The sequence below is a fragment of the Panthera pardus genome, unplaced genomic scaffold (genome assembly GCF_024362965.1).
Source record: "Panthera pardus isolate Hobbes unplaced genomic scaffold, ASM2436296v1 HiC_scaffold_18, whole genome shotgun sequence".
Lineage (NCBI taxonomy): Eukaryota > Metazoa > Chordata > Mammalia > Carnivora > Felidae > Panthera > Panthera pardus.
Window position 1 is genome coordinate 18,786,609 of NW_026526743.1, and position 20,110 is coordinate 18,806,718.

General features: G+C 42.9%; 1 long non-coding RNA gene and 1 pseudogene across 1 annotated transcript; one reads left to right on the forward strand and one right to left on the reverse strand.

Moving 5' to 3' along the window:
• The first annotated feature begins 2,433 nt into the window (after nucleotides 1-2,433).
• Nucleotides 2,434-3,318, forward strand: LOC109251546 (histo-blood group ABO system transferase 1-like; annotated as a pseudogene).
• A 12,821-nt stretch (nucleotides 3,319-16,139) lies between these two features.
• On the reverse strand, nucleotides 16,140-18,136 carry LOC109251528 (uncharacterized). The gene is made up of 3 exons (XR_002073566.2): nucleotides 17,976-18,136; nucleotides 17,466-17,504; nucleotides 16,140-16,448 (listed from the first exon to the last, which is right to left on the reverse strand). It is a non-coding gene; the product is annotated as an uncharacterized LOC109251528 (long non-coding RNA).
• Nucleotides 18,137-20,110: the final 1,974 nt, after the last annotated feature.

Below are 20,110 nucleotides of genomic sequence, written 5' to 3' on the forward strand. Positions count from 1 at the left end.
ATATTAGGGAAGCATGGACAAAGGGTTGGGGGTGCTAGGATAAAGTCTGGACAGTGTAAGTGGCCATTGGCAGTGGTGACAGTCTAAAGAGGATCCAGGCACTTGTGTTGCTGAGGCTGGAGTCAGGAAGGCCAGAGCCCAGGGCCTGACACACTGGCCAGGTGGTGCCATGGAGACAGGCGAGCCTGGAGGTTCTCGGGCTAGTGGCCTGGCATTGCCGAGCAGTCAGGGCTTGCCCGAGTGGTCAGAGGCTACACTGGTCTCTTTCTGGTCTTTTCCTACATCGCCAGTGTCTGCCCCGTCCCTTCTACCTCTTTATTCTGTGAGGTTCTTGAATCTCCAAGGTTCCCAGGGAAATGCCATGGTGAGCAGGGCAATGGGTTGAGCCTGCCCTGGGATGAGCAGAGTCCCCAGATAGGCACCAGAGCCACAGACACATACGGCTAGACCCACAAGCATGTCAAGCACATGCTCCTTATCCTCTGGTGCCATTTTTTCCTCAGAGCAGTGTTTCAGTTTTCTGGCATTTGCAACATCACAGGGTTGTCTTGATATTTTTCCACTACATTAGCATCATTGACTAGGGGTGACAATCAGGATTACACAAACATTCTTGGGGCACCTGGCTGGCTTAGTCAGTAGAGCATCTAACTCTTGATCTCGGGGTTGTGAGTTCAGGCCCCACGTTGGGTACAGAGATTACTTAAAAATAAAATCTTTTTAAAAAAGATTACACAAACGTTCTTATGCACAGCTAGGCAAATGTCACTATCTGGACCACAAGGGCGAAGTGTCAGACCCTTAAGACACTCACCAAAAGTCACTCATTCCTTCCTCCTAACATGCTCAGAACTACCCTAAGAAGATTTCAGAAAGCCTGGAAAAACCATGTCTTCAGCCACCTACTTCTGTGGGAGGCAGAAACAAGGTGTCGCAGAGCAACACAAGAACACCAGCCAGCTTCAGGGTGCAGATGGCAAGTGCTCCCTACCCGCCATGGGACTCTTTTATACCAACTGTTAGTCCCACAGTGCGCTGCAGAAGTCTGTGCCAGACGTTTTATTTTCCAAGAGACATAAGCTTGGAACTCCTAGGACCACAGAGGGGGATACAGGTGTGGGCAGAGTACAATAAGCCCTGAGTCTAAAATCGCCCTGGATCAAGTTCCCTTCTCCACCTTGAGGGCCCTGCCTAGGGTCAACGGACATGACAAGCATAAGGGGGAAAACCAAAGGAACGTGATGGGGGAAAGAGCCCGGAAAAAGGAAACTGCAAAGTCTACACAGGCAAGGCAGAGAATCAGAGTACAGGGTGGCCAAGAACCCAGTCCTGGAGTCTGGCTGCTTAGTTGACACTTGCCAGCTGGCCATGCGGTCATGGGCTGTTCACCCATCTCTCTGAGCGTGTCTCTCCACTTAGACCTTGAGGGTAGTGTACCATCCAGCCCCTGGCCTTGATTTGAGGAGTCAGCAACATAATGCCCATAAGGTTTAGCAGCCTAATCCTGACCACAGTATAAGGCCTGGAATCTGCAGAGTAAGGGCTCAGTGGAATTTTAAGTGATTATTTAGAGGAATAAAGGAAAACAATCCTTGATCTGTAGATCCTCTCTCTTGCAGCATGGTTACCAAATCAGGCCTCTTGAATGATGGCCCACATGAGCCTGCCTGGATGTGAACTTGAAGACATTCTGTTCTCAATTTTATTGACTTTCAGGAAATTTTGTGCTTATGTAAAGACCTCACAGCCAGTAAGTGTCAAGGGAAGGCTGGAGCACAAGCCCTCTACCCTCCTGTTCAGGCTCTCTGGTGGCTACTGCCCTGCCCTGCTTTCATCACAATCTCTGCCTTTTACCTGCTCAGTGGCCTCCATGAGCCAGTTTCAGGAGTCTGGACTGCCCTCCTACATGCTGGCCCGGAGGTTCTAGTGGCCCATTGACTGAGTCCTGCTACCTGGTTATCTGATACAACCTCAAATCAGAACTGAATTTATCAATGTTCTGCCAGTCTAGGAATCTTACTTAGCTCGGTGACCCTGAACTCCCAGTTTCCAGGGGCCCTTTGCATGGAGGTGGGACCTCAGGAGAAGCAGAGGGCATGAGCACCTCATAGTCAATGCGCTCCACCTCACTCTGCCCAGGGGAGGCTGCTGTGAGTGGAGCCTTGAGGAGGTGCAGGTCCTTAGCAGCATCCAGGAGACTTAGGGTGTAATATTGAAAGTGGGGTCATGGCTCAGCTGCTGAGGATATTCTCAGAGGACGTAAAATGTTACTCGCTTCATTGAGTGAGCTTCCTTCTTTTAATAGCTCTTGCCTTGGCCTTCTTTGGCTGCTACTACCTGAATCCAAGAAACCAGATGCTAGGAAGCAGCTCAGCTGGGACAAGAAAGGTTATTAGCAAAATCCATGGCCTGGAAAGTATAAAATCATCAAAGATGACGTATCTCCAGCCAGATGTTCTGACACCCTCTGGGAAAATGTCCTTGTCATGACCCCTCGGCTGGCTCCCATCCTCTGGGAGGGGACTTTCAAAACTGACATCCTGAATGAGCAGTTCCGGCTCCAGAATGCCACCATTGGATTCAGCACGTTTCCTGCTAAAAGACCCAAAACCCACCTGAAGATATTGCTGGAACTGCAGAGATGTACTTCATGGCGGGACACAGGGTGAACTACTACGTCTTCACTGACCGGCCAGACCACGTTCCTCACATTAACATCCAAAAAGGAAGGCAGACAATCATCCTCAAGGTCCAGAGCCATGCCTGCTGGGAGGACATCTCCACTCACCGCACGGAGATAATTTTCCCCAGCAGCGCTTCCACCAGGAAGCGGATTACCTTGTGTGTGTGGATGCGGACATGAAGTTCAGCGACCATGTGGAGATCTTCTCCTCCTTGTTCCGTACCCTGCATCCTGGCTACCGTGGGCTCAGTCGGACCCACTTCCCCTATGAACGTTGGCCTCAGTCACAAGCCCATGTTCCTGAAGATGAGGGGGACTTTCATTACACAGGGGTCTTTTTGGGGGGTCAGTGCCAGAGGTTTACAGGCTCAGCAAGGCCCGCCACGAGGCACAAATGGCCAACCAAGCCAACCACATCAAGGCTGAGAGACATGTGAGAGCCACCGGAACGAGTATCTGCTTTACCACAAACCCTCCAAGGTCCTGAGTACCTGTGGAATCACAACATGCTGCAGAATACCTGGGATCAGCAGGTAGTAAACTTGTCTTCCAACATAAAGTGCATTGGATTTGTGACTATGGAAGAAGCACCAGGAAATCAAGACTTATCAAAGGAAGCTTCTAGAAAGGACTGAGGTGATGGTAAGGCAGCCCTCATCTTCTTCCTGGCATTAAATTAAAACCAGTTTTACCCAGAAACGGTATAACCCCTCTTCCTTTTCCTGTCTGGTTGAGAAAAATTGCTAATGCCTCCCACCATCTCCCCAAATGTAGGCACTCCTTGTACTGTCCTCCCCTACCACCATACACCAAACACACACTCTTAGGCAGGCCTGATTCCAGAATTCAAGCATGGTTCCTGAGTTGCCATCAACTTTAAATTCTCACTGTGTGCTCCCAATGCTTTTCAGGATGGAGGAGGTGGGTGGTCTCACCTTGTCCTAACATATCAGGGATCGGAGATAAGATCTTTTCCAAAACAAGGAAGAGGTTCCTAGACACAAAGTCTCCTGTCTCTTGTGGCACAAAGTCACACACGGGCCTGCTCTGGCCTTGGCCAAGCAGATGCCCGCAAGCCTTCCATTTAGTTTCCTTGTTAAAACTAAAAGAAGAAAGTGACACCAAAAAAGACATCCTTTCCCGGTGCTTGGCTTCTTGTCTATCCCCAAACACTGCCAGCTGTCCGAGAGACAAATAGATCTCTCTGCCTCCCCTTCCCCTGCTGACTGCTTCTGTGTCAGTTTCAATTTACTAGTGATTTGCCAGTGTCCTCTTAGCTGAAGTAAACCTATGTGTAGATGATAATAGGAAGTTTGTAATTTTCATGAGAACCTGTTGTTTTTACTTTAAAGTGATATTGGTGTCCTTCAACAAGGCTCTTATGTGTCATGAAATCTGGCATCCCCCTTGGTCCTGCTTCTCCCCTCATACACAAAGGGCAGAGGCAAGTTGCACAGGAGCAACATTTATTTCTCTTCTGTTGGCAGCAAACTTTACTAATTTCAGGGCCCTTTCCAACTGTTAAAGGCTCTGATTCTCAAGTTGTATGTTTTTCTGTGTCAACACTGATCAACTTATTTCTACACAAGAATAATTCAGGAAAAATGTTTTCCTCTCAGTGCAAGATGAAAAAAATTTTTTTAAGTTTGTTTATTTTTGAGAGAGAGCATGAGCAGGGGAGGGAGAGAGAGAGAGAGAGAGAGAGACAGAGACAGAGAATCTCAAGCAGAATCCGCACTATCAGCGGGGAGCCTGACACGGGGCTCACACTCAGGAGCCACAAGATCATGCCCTGAGCCGAAATCACGAGTTGGATGCTTAACTGACTGAGCCACCCAGGTGCCCCAAGATGAAAATATTCTCATAGGATCACAGAAGCCTGACTGTCAGCTGTGGCTGCAGAGCAGGTCCTGCAGTCCAGGTCTTCCCTTCCTGGTCCACGGTCTACCCTGAACTCCAGAGTGAGAGAGTGTCCCAGAACTGGCCTCTCCATCCTTTCAGACCTCTGTCCAGCCAGAGGCCTCAAGGGGCACTTCTCGGCCCTTCCACCTAGCTGAAAATGAAACACAGTCTAATTTCTGGTTTCCTACATTTTTTTAAATACACTTTTCTCATATATAGATATAGATATAGATATAGATATAGATATAGATATAGATAGATATATAGATATAGATGTGTGTGTGTATATATATATATATATATATATTAAATATAATTTATTGTCAAATTGGTTTCCATATGACAACCAGTGCTCATCCCAACAGGTGCCCTCCTCAATGCCCATCACCCACTTGACTTTTTTTTTTAAAGCAGTTCTTGATTTACAAAAAAAAAAAAAAAAGTGACAGAACATGGGATTTTCCATAGCCAACTCCCCTTCTCCCTCTCTATACCATTTCTCTTATAATTAATCCTTTGCATTAGTATATTTGTTACAAATGAGAAGCCAATGCGAATATATTATCATTAATTAACTTCCACAATTTCCGCTAGGTTTCATTCTTTGTATATTCTCTAGCTTTTGACAAATGTATAATGACATGTATTCACCATTATAGTATCATACAGGATAGTTTTACCTGCCCTAAAAATCCTCTGTGCTCCACCTGTGTATTCATCCCTCCCTCCCTCTTTCTGATCCCATGGCAAACACTGATCTTTTTACTGTCTCCATGGTTTTCCTTTCTAGAATGTCATGTAGCAGGAACCATACAGTGTGCAGCTTTTTAGATTGGCTTCCTTCACTTAGCAATATCCATTAAGGGTTTCTTCCATGTCTTTTAGTAGCTTGGTAGCTCATTTCTTTTTATCACTGAATAATATTCCATGTTATAGTTGTATCAGTTTGTTTTTCCACTCATCTACTGAAGGGCAGCTTTCTTGCTTCCAGGTTTGGGAAATTATTCATGGGAAGTATTGTATGGGGACATATGTTTCAACTCATTTGGGTAAATATCAGCTGGATCGGATGGTAATAGTGTATTTAGTTTTGTAAAAAAAACTGCCAAACAGTCTCCAGAGTGACTGTACTATTTTGCATTCCCAACAACAATGAAGGATTCCTCTTGTTCCACACACTTCCTTTGTTTGGTGTTTCTGTTTTGAATATTGGCCATTCTAATTGTTGTGTAGTGGTATCTCATTGTTTTTTAATTTGTAATTTCCTAATAACACGTGAAGTTGAGTATCTTTTCAGAGGTTATTTGCCATCTGTATATATTCTCTGGGGCCATGTCTATTCTGACCTATTATACCCTTTTCAATTGAGTTTTTTGTGTTATTATTGTTGGGTTTTAAGAAATTCCCATATTTTTGATACCAGTCCTTTATCACATATGTGTTTTGCAAAGATTTTCTCCCAGTCTGTGGCTTGTCTTCCCATTCTTTTAACACCATGTTTTGCAAATCCTAAGTTTTCAATTTGAATAAAGTTTAAATGATGTTTTCTTTCACAAACTGTGCATTTGATGTTATGTCTAAAAAGTCATCACCAGGGGCACCTGGGTGGCCCAGTCGGTTAAACGTCTGACTTCGGCTCAGGTCGTGATCTCGCGGTTTGTGAGTTCGAGCCCCGCGTCGGGCTCTATGCTGACAGCTCGGAGCCTGGAGCCTGCTTCGGATTCTGTGTCTCTTTCTCTCTCTGCCCCGCCCCTACTTGTGCTCTGTCTCTATCAAAAATAAGTAAATGTAAAAAAAATTTTTTTAAATAAATAAAAATAAATAAATAAATAATCATCACCAAACCCAAGGTCACTTTAATTCTCCATCTTCTAGGAGTTTTTGTGGGTTTTTTGTTTGGTTTGGTTTCCTGCATTTAGGTTTGTGACCATTCTGAGTTAATTTTTGTGAAGGGTATAAGGTCTGTGTCCAGATTATTTTTTTTTTAGATGTGGATGTTCAATTGTCCAGCAGCAACTATAGAAAAGACTATCTTTTTCCCACTGAATTACCTTTGCTGCTTTGCCAAAAATCAGTTGACGATATTTATGTGGGTCTTTCTTTTCTGTTCCATTTATCTGTCTATTTTCTCACCAATACCCTACTGTCTCGATTACTATAGCTTTATACTATGTATTGTCAGTCCTCTGTTCTCCTTCAATATTATGCTGGGTATTCCAGTTCCTTTGCCTCTTCATACAAACTTAAACTTAAGGATCAGTTTGCCAATATCCACAAAATGACTTGCTAGGATCTACACTGTGATTGCATTTAATCTATAGATCAAGCTGGGAAGAACTGACATCTTGACTATACTGAATCTTCCTACCCATGAACATGGAGTATCTCTACATTTATTTAGTTCTTTAATTCCATTCATTGGTTTTGTAGTTTTACTCACAAACGTCATATATATATATATATATATATATATATATATATATATATATATATAGTTACATTTACACTCAAGTATTTCATTTTGGGGGAAGCTAATATAAATGGTTTTATTTTTAATTTTAAATTCCAATTGTTCATTGCTGGTATATACGAAAGCAGTTAACACTTTTGAATATTAACTTATATTCTGAAACTTTGCTATAATCACTTATTAATTCCAGGAGTTCTTTTTTTCTTGATTATTTAGGATTTTCTATACAGACAATATAGTCACCTACAAACAAAGATTTTCATTTCTTCCTTCCCAACCTAAATATTTCTATTTCCTTTTCTTCCCTTATTGCCTAAGTTACGATTTCCCATACTATGCTGAAAAGGAATGATGAGAAAGCATATTCTTACCTTGTTTCTGATCTTAGCAGGAAAGCTTCTAGCTGCTCACCATTAAGTATGATGTTATTTGTAGTGTTTTTGAAGTTGTTCTATATAAAGCTGAGAAAGCTCTCCTCTATTTCTACTTTGCTGAGGGTTTTTTTTTTTTTTTGCTGAGGTTTTTTAAAATAATGAATGAATGCTAGATTTTTGTCATATGCTCTTTATGCATCTATTGATATGATCATGCGATTTTTATCCTTTAGTCTGTTGATGTGATGGATGACATTAATTGACTTTCCAATGTCAGACTGCATCCTTGGAATAAATCCCACTTGGCTGAGGTCTAGAACTTCTCATACCTTGTTGGATTTGATTTGCTAATATTTTGTTGATTTTTGTACTTATGTTCATGGGAGATATTGATCTGTAGTTTTTTTCTTGTAATGTCTTTGTCTAACATTGGTATTCGGGCAATGCTGGCCTCATAGAATGAATTAGAAAGTATCCCTTCTGCCTCTATCCTCTGAATGAGATTGTAGAGAAATGATATAACTTCTTAAATATTTGGTAGAACTCACCAGTGAAACTACTTGGGGCTGGTACTTTCTGTTTTGGAAGATTATTAAATATTGATTCAAACTCTTTAATAGACATAAAAAGCCTATTCAGTTTGTTTTTTCTTGCGTGAATTTTGGCAGACTGTGTCTTTTAAGGAATCGGTTCATTTCATCTAAGTTATTAAATTTGTGGAATAGAGTTGTTTATAATATTCTTTTATTATCCTTTTAGTATCCATGGAGTCTGTAGTGCTGTGAACTCTTTCATTTCTGATATTAGTAATTTGTGTCTTCTCTCTTTTGAACTAGCCCAGTTAGAAGCTTATTGATTTTGTTGATATTTCAAATAATTAGTTTTTGTTTTGTTGATTTTATCTGTTGATTTCCTGTTTTCAATTTCATTGACTTCTACCCTCTTATTGTTTCTTTTCTTCTTACTTTGGATTTAATTTTCCTTTCTTTCTTCAATTGCTAAAGTTTCTGGTTTAGATGACTGATTTTAGATTTTTCTTCATCCCACAAATTTAGGTAGATTATATTTTCATTTCATTTATTTCAAAATATTTTAAAATTTCTCTTGAAAGTTCCTCTTCGATCCACGCATTGTTTAGAAATGTGTTGTTTAATCTCCACATATTCTGAGATTTTCTAGCTATCTTTTCTAGTTTAATTCCATGGTAGTCTGAAAACATGTTACATGATTTCTATTCTTTTAAGTTTAAATTGTGTTTTATGACTCAGAATGTGGTCTCTTTGGTGAATATTCCACACTTGAGAAGAATGTGTATTCTGCGACTGTTGGATGACGTATTCTATAGATGCTATGTATACCAGAATAAATAACTGATGGTGCTCTTAAGCTCAGTTATGTCCTCATTGATTTTCTGCCCGTTAGATCTGTTCTTTTTTTGTAGAGGGGTGTTGAAGTCTTCAACTATAATAGTGGATTCATCTATTTGTACTTGCAGATGTATCAGTTCTATATTGGATTTTCATTTTCGTTCAGTTAAAAGTATTTCTTAATTTGCCTTATTATTCTGTGTCTGAGGCTTCATTAATATGTTGTCTAATTTCCAAATGTTCATGGATTTTCCCAGATCATGTACTTTAATGATTTCTAGTATAATTTCTTTGTGACCAGAGAAATACATTCATGATTTTAATCATTTAAAATTTGTTGAGATTTTAGTTCCTAGAATATGGTGATCTTGGTGAACATCTCTTGGGTACTTGAAAAGAAAGTGTATTCTGTTGTTGGATGGAGCAGTCTAAAAATAAATGTGAATTAGTTCAAGTTAGCTGACTGATTTCTTCAAGGATTCTATATCCATACCGATTATTCATTCAATTGTTCTATCAATTATTGAGAAAACTGCAGAAATTTTTTATTGTAATTGTGGATTAGTCTATGTTTTACTTTAGCTTCTCACTTATTGTTTAAATAATTTAAAGTTTGTTGTTAGGTGTATACACATTTATGATTATCATAATCTCTTAGAAAAGGCCTCTTTATCAGTCTTTTATATACTTACTTTAGTAATATTCTTTGTTGATAAACCTACTTTGTATGATTTCACTATAGGCATAATAGTGTTGTTTAGACTAGTGTTAGTGTAGTGTATCTTTTTCCATCCCCTTACTTTCATTTAACTTTTCATTTTGAGGTCACTGTAGATTCACACACAGTTGTAAGAAACAAAAAGATAACCCATAAGTTTCCCCCTTGGCATCAACTTGCATAACTAAAGTACAATATCAAGACCAGAAAATTGACATGATACAGTTCACCAGGCTAATATTTCAAGTTTACGTACTCATGTGTGTTTATATCTACACAATTTTGTCAAGTGTAGATTTGTGTGACAGTCAAGACACAAAACTGTTCCATCACAAGGATCCCTTTTATAACCACAGCCACCTTCCTCCCTCCTTAGCTACCTAGTTCTTCTCTGGCAACCACTAATCTGTGATTTTAAAAATATTACATAAATGGAACCACACACTATGTGCCCTATTGATATTGGCTCTTTGCGCTTAATTCCCTTGAAAACCATTCAAGTTGTAGCATGTATCAATAGTTTGGTACTTTTTATTGCCAAATAGTATGATGGACCACAGTTTATTTAAGCATTCACCTACTGAATGACATTGGGGCTATTATGAATAAAGTTGCTATAAACATTTGGGCACAAGTTTTTGCATGAACTTAAGTACTCATGATCTGGGGCATACAGTTAAGAGTGCAACCGATATGTGAAATAAGTCAACCAAAGAAAGACAAATACCATATGATCATGCACATTTGGAATTTTTAAAAGCAAAGGAACAAACAAAGAAAAAAAGAGACAAACAAAACAGATACTTCAATACAGAGAACTGGTGGTTGCCAGAGGGGAGGTGGTGAAAAGGATTAAGAGTACACTTAGAGCACTGAGTAATGTACAAAATTGTTGAATCCTTATATTGTAACACCTGATACTAATATAATGCTGTATTTTAATTATACTTCAATTTAAGAAAGAAAATTTAAAAATACAAAAATAATAAAAAATAAAGCAATTTCACTTCTATACGGTACCAAAGAACAACTGGAAATTGACACAAAAAATACTTTTTAAAAGAGCCTCAGACATGAAATATTTGGAGATAAAATGTACAAGAAATATAAACAGAAAACTAGAAAATACTTCTGAGAAAAATTAAATATCTAAATAAAGGGAAATATGTTTTTATGGACTGAAACACTCACTATTGTTAATGTGTTAATTATCTTCAAATTAATCTAAAGCAATCCCAGTCAAAATCCTAGTATGTTTTCATTAGAAGTTGACAAGGGGGTCTAAAACCATATGGAAATGCAAGAGTTAGGATAGCCAACACAAATTGGAAAAGAAAAACAGAGTTAGAAGACTATATTATCCAATTTCAAGACATATTATAAAATCATATTAGGACTTTAAGATACTTGCCAAAGTACAGATAAAGAGATGAATGAAACAGAATAGAAAATCCAAAAATAACGTCACATAAGAGCAACTGATTTTTTAAGAGGTGCAAAGCCAATTCAGTGAGAAAACATACTCTTCAACTAATTTAGATGGTACAATCGGATGTCCTTTTTTTAAGAGAACTTTCACCCCCATGTCTCACACAATAAAGGAGAATTAACTGAAAATGAATTATAAATCTAACTATAGATCCTCCTTTACATTAGAGGTTTTTTTCTCTTGAGTTATACAGATTTCTTTTATATAACTGAAAAAATGGGTTCAATAAAAGAAAAAAAAAAGACAAATCTGACTTCACTAACATTAAAGACTTCTGCCATAGGAAAGACACTGTTAAGAGATGAAAAGAGAAGCCACACACTGGATGCCTATATAGGCAAACCACATATCTAACGGGTTTCCCACATCCAGAATTTATTAAGAATTCTTAAAACTCAATAAAATAACAAAACAAATGTTTTAAAATGAGGAAAAGATTTTAACAGACAATTCACTGAAGAAAATAGGAGAGTGTCATTAATCGTATGTAAAATTTCTAAAAACACTAGTTGCTAAGGGAATACAAATTAGAGTCACAATGAGATATCACTACACACATCTGGGAATGGCTGAAATTAAAAAGATTGACCTACCAAGTGTCGATGAAGCTCCAGAGAAGCTAGAACTCTCATCAGTTGCTGATGGGAATGTAAAATGGTAAAACCACTTTGGGACAGTTTTGTCAGTTCACAGAATGACAAACACTCACCAATCCCTTGATTCAGGCATTGTACCACTAAGTATTAACCCCCCAAAAAGACTGGTTCATGAATGTTCATAACAGCTTTATAATAACCTCAAACTTGAATCAATCCAAAGGTTCATTAACAGATGAACAGAATAAGAAATTAGGGTATGTTCATACAAGAAAACACTACTCAGTAATAAAAAGAATGAAGTACTCAAACATATGACTTGAATGAATTCCAAATAATTGAACAAAATGAAAAGAAATAACAAACAAAAAAGAATAAATATTTTATAATTCCATTTATATAACATTCTAGAAAAGGCAACCAAGTCTAGAATGAAAGACAGTTAATCTCTGATCATGGGGATAAGGAGCCAGGAAGGAAGACAGGGACTATAAAGGGTCATGAGGTAACTTTGAGGGTGATCTATATATTCATTATCATTATTATGGTGGTTTCACAGGTATACACATATGTTAAAATATCACATTTTAGGTCCAGGCTCATACAGGCACCCGTAGCAGGTGGTCCACACACTACTGCATCGTGAGACTCTGGGAAGATTGATGTCATCAAGATGGCTGGGTAGGAGCTACAAGCCTTCATCCTCCCACAGAAAAACAACAATTAAAAAAACTATCCACGACTAAAAATAGTTTGGAGAGGACTCGAGAGTTCAATTAAGAACCTACAGGGGCACCTGGGGGGCTCAGTTGGTTAAGCGTCTGACTCTTGATTTCAGCTCAGGTCATGATCTCATGGTTTCATGGGTTCAAGCCCCACATCCCTCTCCTCTCTCTACCCCTCTCTCTCTACCCCTCTCTCTCCCTCTCTCTCTCTACCCCTCCCCTGCTCACGCTTTCTTTCAAAATAAATAAGTAAACAAAGCAAAACAAAAAAAGAACCTACAGTAACACAGTAGAGCAAAAAAATGAGGACTAATCTCACAGGATTGACTGCCGGGGAGCTCAGCTTACCTGAGATGTCCGGAGATGGCTAGCAGAAGAGAGAAGGGGCAGAGACCTTTCATCAGTATCAACCACATGGTGGGTGCCATCATTGACCCTCAGAGCCTGCTCTGCAAGGAGCCTGGCAGCCCTTGCCATTGAGAACTTAAACATCCCCCACATCAGCCACACCTGCGGCTTTTACGGCAGAGAACCTTGCATTAATCAGCACAGACCCATACTCCGTTCCAGAGAGGACACCAGCAGTTTTCGCCACAGCCGTGCCACCCTGGAACCCTCGGGGAAGGCATCGCTGCTGCAGGTCCTTCCCTCAGAGGGAGCTGCTATTACGCTACCCCGGGACCAGGGCTGCCAGCCCCCCCCCCCCCCCGCCGCTGCCTGCATATGCCCTGGATCCCAGAGTCTGCTGCTCTGCGTGTGCCGACACTTCAGATCTCAGATGCATAGCTTCTCCACGTGTGCCCACATCTCGGGCATGAGAGCCACTGCTGCTTCAGACCGTCCAACGCCCAAAGCCACTGCTGCTCCACTGGTACATGGGCTCCAGTCCCCGGCTCTGTGGCTGCTCTGCACATGCCCGTGCCTCAGACACCGGAACCACTGCATCCGTAGGCTAGCCAGTTCCCAAGACCCCAGAGACATTGTTGCTCTGTGAGCACCCAACTCCAGACTCCAGGTCCATGGCTGTTCCATGGCATGTATGCCCGGGACACCAGTGCTACCACAACCGCAAGGGTGCCCGAAAGCCACACCTGCGACCAAGAGGGATCCCCCTGGCCACAACATGGGCTATGAGAGGAAAAGAGATGAGGTGGTCCTCAGCACTTTTGCCACCAAAGATCCCAGTGGTCTTTGTCGGCCCCGTGGACACCTTACAACACTGGCTGTCGAGGACTGCTGCAATCCTCACTGTCACTGCCTCAACGGAAAGGGCTGCGTGGAGACTATGCAGCTGGGCCTTCCCCAGAGCTGGAACCGCCACACCCCACCCAGCTGGTGCCCTTGCACTCACCTACCAGGGAAGGTCTTTCCCCACGCACACCAGTCCGTAAAGTCTGGAAGGGGTGACCCCCAGTCTGTAAAGTCTAGAAGGGGTGACTTTCAACCAAATATACAGATGCTAATGCAGGCTACAGGAAACACGCACTTCAAACACTCAGAAATGAGTAATTTCTGATAAGTGACCAGGAGGAAAAATGGAGATTTATGAACTGCTGAACAATGAATTCAAAATAATTTTAAGGAAGCCCAGCAATCTATAAGAGAACACAGAAAATTCAATAAATTCCAGAGAATGATACAGGAGCAAACTGCGAAGTTCAACAGGCAGACTGAAATAATAATAATAAAACAAACAGAAATTCTGGAGCTGAAGAATACAATGAATGAAATGAAAATGGCAATAGAGGTTATCAACAACAGACTTGACCAACCAGAAGAAAGAATCTGTGAACTCAAAAACAGGTCATTTGAAATTCCCCCATCAGAAAGAAAAAAGAATGAAAAAGAGTGAAGGCCTCTGTGCATTATGGGACACCAACAAATAAACAGTATTTGCATTATGGGAATCACAGAAAAAAAGAGAGAGAGGGAGGCAAAAAGCTTATTTAACACATAATGGCTAAAAACCTCTCAGGGAGGAGATATGGATGTTCAGGTACAGGAACCTCAAAGGTCCCCATATAGATTAAACTCAAAGAAAACTTCACCAAGCCATATTATAATAAAACCGTCATAAGTCAAAAACAGAATTCTGAAGGCAGCAAAAGGAAAAGGTCATCTCATCCAAAGGAACCCACATAAACCTACATCCCTATTTCTCAAAAGAAACCTTGCAGGAAAGAGTAGGATGATATATTCAAAGTGCTGGGGGAACATGTGATAACCAATATTTATACTTTACCCAGCACAGCTGTCCTTCAGAATGAGGAAGAGATAAAGATTTTCCCAGAAACACAAAGCTGAGTGAATCCATGACAGCTAGGCCTACTCTACAAGAAACACCAAAGGGAGTTCTTCAAGCTGAAATGAACAGACGCTAATTAGTAGCATGAAACCATATAAAAGTATCAAATTACTGGTAAAGGTAAATATGTAGTCAAATTCAGAATACTCTAATACTGTAATAGTGATGTATAAATCACTTAACTCTAGTACAAGGGTTAAAAGAAAAAAAGTATTTAAGATAATCATAGCTACGTAATTTAGTTAATGGATATACAACATAAAAAGATGCAAACTGTGCCGTCAAAAAATTAAATGTTAGGGGATGGAAGTAAAAGAGCAGAAACGAAGAATGAAAGAGCCTGGCCAAGGACGCCGGGGTGAGCGTGAAAGACTTACCCAGTGAGGCCACAAGTGCAAAGTTCTCTAGCACCAGAGCACGGTAGGAGTCTCTGAGCCCTGTCAAGGAGCTCCCGCTCCTCCTGAGACCAGTCCACGGCCACATGCTCCAAGGTCACAACAGCCCACCATGATGGGGAGAGCAGTGGCCCTGAGCCACCGCTCACTGGGACCCTCCGTCTACCCCCCAGACATCCACTCCATGCACATCCCCTCACAGGATCGACAAGGCCCGGATGCTCCTGGTGCTAGCTCTCTCCTCCTTCTTACTGATTCCTGTGTCACCCCATATCATTCCCACACAGGCATGATGGCAAATAAATAAATGTCATTCAAGCACTAGGCATGGCATGAAAGGCTCCACCTCCTCTGCTGCCAGCACATTCCCCAGGGGTTCCCAGATCATGCCTCTGAGACACAAGCAAACACGGGTTCAGCTTTCTCCCTTAAGCTGCTAGGAGTGAGGCCCCGGGACCCTCAGTTCTCCCTCTCTCCACTGACTCATCACTCCATGGACCATATTGCCCTCCCATCCATCACCCCCATGGTCACGCCCACCTCCTCCACCCCAGCCCCCATCCAGGGTATGTCCCTGGCCTCCCCATGTTCCACTCTTCCCTTGGCACCCAAAGAGCACTTGGCAAATACAATGAAGATCCATCCTGCGCTGGTCCCCGGGTGGCCCACACTGGCAGGGGAAGCCCCCAGCCCTGCTTTAAAGGCCTCTGCACCACATCCTTTCCTGCTTCGGCCTCACCCACCTGGAACCACATTCAGGGGTCCACACCTTAAGGCCCTTCTGCTGCTGTGCTGCACACACTGTCCCCTCACTAGTCTCGGCCTCCCTCTTTCCACTCAAGCCTCACCCAGCACTCCCACCACTGTCCCCTGGCCTTGTGTGTTCCTGAGCTCGTCTACCAGCCTGTGTAAACCTCTCCAGGCCCCACAAGGTCACCACAAAAGCCTGGCCAGCCCGCAGAGGGCTGAGGAAGCACTGGCCTTGGCCTCACTGTCGTCTCACTCCCGTTACTGTTGTGCTTCCACATCCATCCCATGTGCACTCCTCTGTGGAAGCCTCAAACCCTCACAAGCCCCACCTCCTCCCCCACGGCCACCACCCTCCTTCAGCTGTCTTTGTGATGCTCACCAACACCACTCAGGTGCCCAAGGCACAGATCCAGTCCTCTGGCCTTGTCCTCCCCTTCTCTGCCCCTCAGTCACCATGACCTGAAGATGTCCCTTCCCAAATGTGACTCACAGCTCTACCCTGGTCCCCATATAGGACATCACCTCGTGGTGTCTGGAACTTGAGCCCTTACCCTCAAATCCAGACATGTGCATCTTGCCGTCCATTCAATGCCTCCACTCAGAAGTCTCCGGAACTTCTCACACTCAACAGGTTTGAACCAAACTCCTGATATTCCCTCTGAAAGTTATTCATACTGTTGGGAAAATGAATAAAGTTTTATACCATAAGATGGCGACGGGACTAAAACAAGCTCTGGTCTCTAGCTTAGAGACCCCTCTTCCCGGTTCTTCTTGCCCTGTTTGCTGCGCGGGGAAAACCCGCCACAGATATGGAAGCTGACAACTATAAATTGCCCTTCCACCCTCCATCCGGGATTCAGATCTTTGGAGAAACGGTCTCCTCTGAGCCCGCCCACCGATGTTAAATAAATCTCCAATCCACCAAGATCTCCGAGTGCCGCCTGGTTTTTCCACCAGCGTTCCAGCCTGGTTCCATAACACTACAAATGACTTCTCCATCTCAATAGAGGGTAATTCTTTTCTTCCAGTTGCAAAAGCCACAACCCTTGGAATTATCTCCAGCTCCTCTCTTTCTCTTTAATCATCCATATCACAAAGTAGTCAGACCTAATTTACAAACCAACCCAGAAGCCATACGTTTTTCCCCTGCCTCCACAACCAACATCCTGATCCAGTCATTACCAATACTTATCTGGACTATTCAGTACCTTCCTCCCCCACCCCTACTCTCTGTTCTCCAGTCTGCAGCCAGAGGAAATCTGTTAAGACCTGATTCAAATGACCTCCCTTCTCTACTCTGAATGTTCTAACATTCCTAACATCCTCAGAATAGAGGCATAGTTCCTGAGACTGCCATTCTAGACCTGATTCCTACATTTTTGCTCCTTGGTCCCACCAAACGTATTGGAGACGTGCAGTTCCCTGAATCCTGCCAACTCAGTTTCACCTCCAAGTATCTGCAAATGCTGATCTCTGTGTCTATAACACCCCTAAATAGCATTCTCTTGGTTGTCAGAAATGGAAACCCCTTCATATAATGCCTGGTGTGGGTTCAGGACCTTGAATCTCAAGGAATCCAGGGGCCCCAGTCCCAATAGCCATGAGGGTGGCAGGTACAGCATTCCAGGACACCCCAGAGACTATATGGGTAAAGATGGGGTGGGTGAGGGACTGAGATACCCCCCACTCACCTGTGCATGATCCACAAACATTTCTGCAGCCATGGGTCCCTGTGAGAAGAATAAGACTGTGAGTGATACGTATCCATGGTAGGGTCTCAAGGGTTCATCCAAACCTTCATCACTGCCCTGAATCAAGGTGACCTCCATTTGAATGTCTAATTTAGAAGCCTCAGTCATTAGCTTGACCTCATCAGCTGTGTGATTTGGGACAATTCAACCTCTCCTTGCTTCAGTGTCTTCTTCTGTAAAATGGGGATAGTTAAGGGAACCATCCTCATAGGGCTGCTGTTGGGATCAAACACATTAGTCCATATTAAGTGCTGAGTGTGTGCTATGACTATCATATTTGTCATTGTTCTCAATGCAAATTAAGTGATGGATTTTGAAATTCTGAATGTTTCGGGTATTTTATTCATTTAAGAAAATATGACATTTAACACTTTTGATTTTAGTATATTAGTGCACTGCTTAGCTGCGTATTAAGGGTAAACCAAGTATTAATTGCTTTTAAAATTTTACCTTGCTCAGGGCACCAGGGTGGCTCCATCGGTTAGGCATCTGACTTCGTCATGATCTCACGGTTTGTGAGTTTGAGCCCTGTATCGGGCTCTGTGCTGACAGCTTGGAGCCTGGAGCCTGCTTCAGATTCTGACTCCCTTTCTCTCTGCTCCTCCCCCGCTCGCGCTGTCTCCTTCTCAAAAATAAAGGTTAAAAAAAAATTTTTTTTAATTTACCTTGCTAAATCCATTTTAAATTTTAATTGACTACCTATAGGAACACATTTAGAGAAACAGTGATTGCTTAATTTTAAAACAAATGGTGTCCCCCTAAGCTAAAAATAGGGGGTAGGGAGGATAGGCCTTGGGAGGTGGGCAGATGATAGTCCTCTTTCCTTAGGGTCTACCTTGTATCATTTCTACCCCCTTACCAAGACAGCCTTAGCATTTCCTCAGCTTGACTAAGTGTCAATCAGGTTTCTTCCTGACTATAGGCTCCTAAACTCCCTTTTCTTAGAGCATTTACTTTAGGAATCTTGCAATTGTAAATTCTTTCTCCATTTTTTTTCCCCCAAATATATGTAAATCTTCTCCTGGCCCAGTTTTCAACCCAGGAAATGACTTTCTCAAGGACTTGGGAACCATCTCTTTGCCATGTGAACACCAAAAGACACAGCAGCCCTATCTCTCAGTCTCCGTGGGCCAGGAGAAGTCTAACTTCTATAAATACCAATTAGAAAACACATACGTCTTAATCACAGAGAAAAGGACGTGCGATCTCAGGAGTAACTCCCTATGCCCCGCAGATCCCACTGATCAACCTCCCCATCTGACGTCCTCCAGCACTTTTCCAATGGCTCACTCCAGCACTTAAAAACCCTCCTGCCTTTCATTTCATTGGAGTTGAATTCAGTCCCTCTCTCCTACTGCAATAGCCTTGAATTGTCTTCCTTGCTTGTTTCAACTTTGCCCAGGGGGGAGTTTTACTTTGACAGTCCTCTGGCTACCCCTCTGGTCCAGCCTCATGGTAGTGCTCCCAGACTCTGTTACAGGAACTTTCTCAAACTTTCCCCACTTCCTCTCATCATCCCTCCCCAAAGTCCCTTGCACACTTAGCGGCCTTTGGGAACCTTTTAAAATCCTATCTCACATCAGGTCTCTCGATTCAAAACTCTCCATGGCCCTCGGAATGAAAGCCTAACTGCTCAGGCTGCCACACCACTCACTATCTGTTTCCTGTATACAGGAAACAGGCTGCAGGTTTCCCCGAACACTCCACTCAGTAGCACTTACAAGCCTCTGCACGTGACAGTCCCTCTGCCTGTAACACTATTCAACTCCTTATCACACCGAAAGTCAAAAATGGGCATCCCGGCCAGGAAGGCGCCACAGTCCCGAACAAAGGGCGTGACTGAAAGCGAACTGCATAGGGACTCATCCGGGTCTTTGGGATTCAGAGATGGGATTCCCACTGATGTGGGTGTGAGGGATACAGTACCAACTTGCACTGGCTCCATCAGGGCACACAGGACCCTCAAGGCAAAGCCGGGAGTTGCCAGGAACCAGGCCACAGTGCTGCAGCCTCAGCCAAACACACAGTATCACCCCAGGCGGCACTCTCACCAAGTCTCGGCACCGCCTCTGTCGGTGGGAACACATTTACTTTCATGCCTCCCGCTCACTTTATCTTGGGCTCCAACAATTATTTAAGAATCGGATCAAACGGCCAGGCTCAAGAGTGATAAAAAGGACCACTGCCAAGAGAAGCCGGAAGTCCCGTCTGGGCGATTCCCCCCTCTCAGAAAGGCGTCTGTCCAGGGCCTTCATTGGCCCAGCGCTTGCAGATGCACGACGCAGGGGCATCTGGGTAATGTAGTTCCCAGGAGCCTCGGACCTTAGTGAGACGCGCTCCCTGCATGCGTGGAGCACGAACCTAGGAAGGGGTAGACGCTGAGAAATGGTGCCTCCCCCCCCCCCCCGCCCCCCGCCCCCGCCAAGCTCTGAGAACTGGAGGGAATTTCGCTCTTCTTAAAGAGACGCCCTCCGATTTCCATGAAGTGTAGTATCATGGATGTTTAGAGACCTGATTTTGGATGTCCTCCAAAGCTGGAAAATATCCCAATGCCAGTCTGATACAAAATATGTTCCCTATTAGGT